Genomic DNA, 6,290 nt, shown 5'->3' with positions numbered 1-6,290 from the left:
CTGAGACTGGCGGGCTCATATTTACTAACAGTGAGAGTGAGAGTTAAAGGAAGTTTTTGTGGTATTCTTACCCTCGGAACTACTGTGAAAGTAAATTTAACTGAAGTCTGCAAAGTGTGACCTGTTTAATGCTCTTCTGCTGAAAGCGTTGAGTTAACTGTGTACCTTCGGTTTACCACAAAAGCTACGTGGACTCGTCTTAATATTTCTTTTTCCAACAACACGAGTTCCCCCTTAAAAGGTACTGGCGTCACGTGACACTCCACCCACATACCCCAATATCGTTATATGTTATTACCACTATGTGCAGCTGAGTTAGGCCGTGCTCAGCTATTGCAGTAGGAGGGGCCACCATTGACAACACCATCTTACGATCCGAGGCCTCCCCCGCAACGGCTATTTGCCGCTTGGCTGCCATAATTTTGTAAAATTTGCCATTTTGGACTCCATGCTGATGCTCTTTGGTATTGTATGTCTTGAGTGCATAGGGGGCGTATTAATCCACTGCAGACCAGGACCTAAAGTGTGGCGGCTGCCCTCCCCTGTGCTGTCATCCACACCTGGTGACTTGCTCTTTCACATTTGTATGATACCACCACCTGCACACGGCGCTATCCCATTGTTTCCTTCTTCTTTGATATTTTCAATTGGGAAGGGATACATGTGACACATGTATCTGATAGAGGATTGGACGAGGAATCCACATCTGTGCTCACATGTGACGTACCCTTATGCCTCCCATCCTGTAACAGATCGTTGTTGTGTTCCATGTCCCGGAAACATTGCTCATAACTTTGGCAGGAATGAAGGTATGTGACGAGTAAGATTTGGATTCATCATCACGCATCACACACACACCTCTTTCTATTTGAAAATATTGACTTAGTTCCAAGATGGCAGCTTTCAAAATGGCCGTTATGTTGGACGACCCCCTTAGCAACATGCCACACACAGGATGGCATTTACAACCAGCATTCTCCATGTACCCAGGTGTCTCCATAACTTTTGGACCTCCCTGTATCACGCTTCAGATCTCTATCCTTAATCCATGTCTGCAGATGGCAACAAACCAACCTCACGGGCAAAAGTCAGTCCTGAACAGCCAAGCTGCTGGAAGCGCCCCCAGCAGGCCTAAAGCTGTTGCTGCAGCAGTAGCTGGTGCTACCAAGTATTAGTCTGGGGTTGGATACTTCTGCAAGTAGCAATTTTTAATGTAATTTACCAAAATTTGCTGACAAATAAAAAAAAAACAGCCAGGAACAATCTGGAACATCCCGACAATCGGGGTTCTTAGTAGTTCAGGTAAATCTGTTCACTTCTCCCTTTTAGGGGGTTGAATACTTTTGCACTTTTCACAGCGGGCAGATAATCTCCGGGCTGTGCCGCATCGGTCATCCTCCAGTACATTGGCCCGAGGTTACTATCGATCAGGACCGCGCCGAGCGGGGCAGGGGGGGGGGGGGCATGGAGGTCAGCGCATCGTTAAATATAAATGAGTGACTGTATTGATGCGGCAGGGAAGCCGTCACACCATGTTACACAACGCGGCTGTTGCCTATTAGTCCAGTCGGGTTCCTCTATTTATTTTTGGACTGGCCGGGGGCCAAAACACGAGCTCATTATGCAGATGTTGGATGAGTTCTGGAAGGGATGAAGTGTCACCGGCCCGCGTTGTCATTGCTCTGTCCCCTCTGCGAGTCCTTTCTGATGTAGCAGAGCTGAGTATGCAGTGGCGTTACAGGTAGTTTAGGAGGGCAGCCAGCGCATAGTAATAGTGATGTAGCAGAGCTGAGTATGCGGTGCTGTTACGGGTAGTCCAGACGGGTATCCAGAGCATAGTAAAATTGATGTAGCAGAGCTGAGTATGTGGTGGCGTTATGGGTAGTTTAGAAGGGCAGCCAGTGCATACTAATAGTGATGTAGCAGAGCTGAGTATGTGGTACAGTCGGGACAAGCACAAGAGGAGGCAAACGATATGCAGCAAATTACTGGAATGCCTTTACGTTCTGATTGGCCGAAGGGGTCAGGTGCTGGGCACATATGGCACCTGGCACCCCTGCCAACTCTACCACGAGACTCATCGTAGCTGCAGGATAGGAGCAGCTGGCATTTGCACGTGACAGCAGAAGTGTAACCTGAGGCTCCTGGGCATTAAAGGGGTTGTCCCGCGGCAGCAAGTGGGTCTATACACTTCTGTATGGCCATATTAATGCACTTTGTAATGTACATTGTGCATTAATTATGAGCCATACAGAAGTTATCAAAAGTTTTTTACTTACCTGCTCCGCTGCTGGCGTCCTCGTTCCCATGGAGCCGACTAATTTTCGCCGTCTAAAATGGTCGAATGGCCAAATTAGACGCGCTTGCGCAGTCCGGGTCTTCTGCTTTCTTCAATGGGGCTCCGTGTAGCTCCGCCCCATCACATGCCGATTCCAGCCAATCAGGAGGCTGGAATCGGCAATGGACCGCACAGAAGAGCTGCGGTCCACGGAGGAAGAGGATCCCGGCGGCCATCTTCAGCCGGTAAGTATAGAAGTCACCGGAGCGCGGGGATTAAGGTAAGCGCTGAGCGGGTTTTTTTTTACGTCCCTGCATCGGGGTTGTCTCGCGCCGAACGGGGGGGGGGGGGGGGGGGGTTTGAAAAAAAAAAAAACCCGTTTCGGCGCGGGACAACCCCTTTAACGCCCATCTAATACTGGCCCACTTAGCCCCTTAATGACCGGACTGTTGTGTGCCTTAAGGACCAAGCGATTTTCATTATCACATAGCAAGAGCCAGAAGTTGCTGACACCGCCATGATATTTTAATGGCCCCACTCTGGGGTACATGTAACGTGTTGTAGAACTTTTATTACACTTTTTGGGGTGGAGGGGGATGGAAAAAAACGACCCAAAATTCTGCAGCGTCCGCGGAGCGGCCTCATCCACAGTCCTAGTTATCTGCAGGAACTCTCTCTCCTGGTAACTCTCTCTCTCTCCTGTCAATCACTCACAGTCTTTCTCGCTCTCCGTGGTTTCTCTATTTCTCCGGACACCCGCGGTTCTCCCCGGGTCTGGGCTCATGCACACTTTGATAGCTAATTGGTATAGGCCCAAGCGGGAACAGCAGACCACCTTTCGGCCTCCTCCATGTCTCCCAACTCTTCCTTCCTCTCTCCCTGGAACTCACTTGATTCCCTCTTCCCAGGCTGGAACCCCTAGAACTCTCTCTCGGGCTCCCACATGACTACACTTTTATATGACACACAAGACAAAACGATACATTTTCCAGACATGACCAGACATTAACCAATTCATGCCTGCAGACACTCAATACACATAACTGATTCATTCAACATACATGACAATCACAAAAGATAAGGTGCTGGAGGGGACCCCAAACTCTGGGCCACTACAATTCCAACATTGTTTTGGGGTTTTAAAGTGTTCATGAGGTTCAAGTTATCAGTGGTACAAACAACCTGATACATTTGTTATCTGATCGGCACGATTACTGCAATACTGAGTTTATAGAGACCTTTTATTCTTTACTACTTCGGTACTCACCCTGATCAGGATGCTGGAGAGACAGCGAGGCAGGTAAGGGCCCAGGAGAGGCTGCAGGCTGCACTGCGCAGCAGCATGCCGCATGGCACAGGCAAAGCACAAGCTGCAGGGAGGAATGGGGAAGATTTGTGCTGATAGTCTTAGGACCTTTTACATGGGCTGATAATTGTTCGGAGTCTTGCGAGAACCTGAATGATTATCATCCAGACTAACCGCACGACTGGACAATGAATGATAAAGTCATTCGTTGATCAGTTTCTGCATGAATCACAGCTGAATGATGGATCGGTCCTTTGAAAACAGGCAGTCACCCATCTAGGAACATCTGCCTGTTTACTGTGAATGGAGGGGGCGGGTCCGTTCACCTCTCTGTGAAAGCACAGGGACGATCGTGGCTGGGATGATGTTTTTATTTTGTATACAGTCAGTGGGAGCGTCCGCACCTACCTGACATACCTACTTATACCGCACACTGCTGTGTTGCAGTTGGATCTGTAGATGTTACAGGCCCAAAGCCTGAGGCTGCACTACTGAGAGTTTCTGATGACATCATCAGGTACAGTGTAAAAAGACGTATGCGGCTCTAGCTGACCATCCACATTAATGTCCATATATATACGCACCTTAGGCCAACAAGGATGTGGATATTGTTGTATGTGGTGATCTGGGTCCTCACGGGGTCTCATTGTTCTTATAAGATCCTGTATTACACTTCAGAGCTGCATTCACAATTCTGCAGGCTTCAGAGCTGAAATCTTCCAGCACTCCCCACTGGTGATTTGCATCCTGTATACCCGGCTCCACATCAGGGGTTCTCAACTAGTCTTTGTGAAGGTTCACTTACCAGGGTTTGCCGTCAGACCTACAAACCCATGTAATGAGGGTTAACCCAAGGCACATAATCAAAGTTACATATGAATTACGGCATGTCTACGTGATACTACATATATATATATGTATATGGTTTTTCTTACCACTTTTGCGCTATAGAACATCTAACTTGCCGTCTTCTGAGAGCCATGACTTTATTCTCCCATCAGCGGAGCGGCGCGCGGATTGTTTTCTGCAGAATGAGTTGATGTTTTCATTTATACCACTTTGGGGTACATGTGGCTTTAAGAACACCAATGGGCCAGGATACCAGTCCTACAGTGATAGTGATTACAGTGCAGTTACTTCCAGTGATCACAGGTGCCGACTTCTCTGATTGGTCACGTCTGCTTTTTGTTTTACTTCTCTATCTGAGCCCAGACCGCCATCACCAGCCATGACTCATCTCTGCACACTCTTCTCATCCTGCTGCTACCCCACCATTCCCTCTCAGTAACTCCCCTATAGTAAATAATGCCCCCTAAGTTATACTGCCTCCTCTGTGGCCCTTCTTAGTTATGCTGCCCCCTTTGTAGACCCTCTTACTTTTGCTGCCCCCTCTGTAGCCCCTCAGTTACGCTGCACCCTCTTTGGCTTCCCTTAGTTATGCTGCCCCTCAGTGGCCCCTCTTAGTTATAATTCCCCCTCTGTGGCCCCTCTGAGTTATATTTCTCCCTCGGTGGCCCCTTCAGTTATACTTCCCCCTCTGTGGCCCCTCTTAGTTATGTTGCCCCCTTTTAGTTATTCTTCCCCCTCTGTGGGCCTTCTTAGTTATACTTCCCCCTCTGTGGGCCCTCTTAGATAAACTCCCCCCCCCCCCCCCGTGGTCCCTCTTAGTTATACTTCCCCCTCTGTGGGCCCTCTTAGTTATACTGCCCCCTCTTAGTTATAATGCCACCTCCATGGCCCCTCTTTATTATTCTGCCCCCTCTTAGTTATACTTTCCCCGCTGTGGCCCCTCGTAGTTATGGGGCCCCTCTTTCACTAACTCCTCCATCATCCATTCCCATGTAAAAATCACACTCTACCTCCCTTCATCTCCTCCATCACACAGTCCAATGTAAAAAAGATCACTCCCCTCCCTTCAGCACCCAATGTACAGTCCCATGTAAAAACCACATTCTCCCCCTACCTGCAGCCCCACAACATACCCCTCCAATATACAGTCCCATGTAAAACATATTTTGCCCTCTCTTTAGAATATCTAGTATACAATCCCACGTAAAACACATCTCTTTTGCCATCTTCTGCCCCCTCCAACATACAGTCCCATGTAAGACCCTCCCTCCCCTCCTTTCACCAGCACACACATGTAGATGAGCTCGGTGCTGCCTCCTGCTATGAGCCTCAGCGTAGCATCGCTGCTCCCCCGACTCCTGATCTCAGGATCACTGAGAGTCCAGAGGCGGGGAGGAGAGAAGCTGCTACAGCGCCAGGTCCTGTCATGTGATCACACTGAAAGGGGTTAGTGGAGGGGGAAAGGGGAACCGGCAGCGGCTTCTTCTCTGGGTCCGGCCAGCCGTTAGCTGAGGTCCGCATCCAGTCCCCGGCCTGCCTGTTGAGCACCTCAGTTATATATAGTCATCTAAGTAGGAAACTATGAGTCCCTCCCTTTTAAAGCTGTTAGGGGGCGGGGCCGACAACCAGATTGCTGACTGTTTCCAAGAGCAACCAGCAGAATTGTTTTAGCACAACAATCTCACAGCACTAGAACCTTCCAGAAAGTTAATTCTGGTTGTTTTCGGTAAAAGGAGAAGAAACGAGTCACTCATTGCTCAATGGATATCAAGGATTTCGAAATATTAAAAAGTCACTTTGTAAGCCGTGACATTTACCTAACACTCATGTTTTGGCGTGTTTGTATAAATCCTCTGT

This window comes from Eleutherodactylus coqui, chromosome 1, assembly GCF_035609145.1.
Source record: "Eleutherodactylus coqui strain aEleCoq1 chromosome 1, aEleCoq1.hap1, whole genome shotgun sequence".
Taxonomy (NCBI): domain Eukaryota; kingdom Metazoa; phylum Chordata; class Amphibia; order Anura; family Eleutherodactylidae; genus Eleutherodactylus; species Eleutherodactylus coqui.
Note: the sequence above shows the minus strand (reverse complement) of the source record.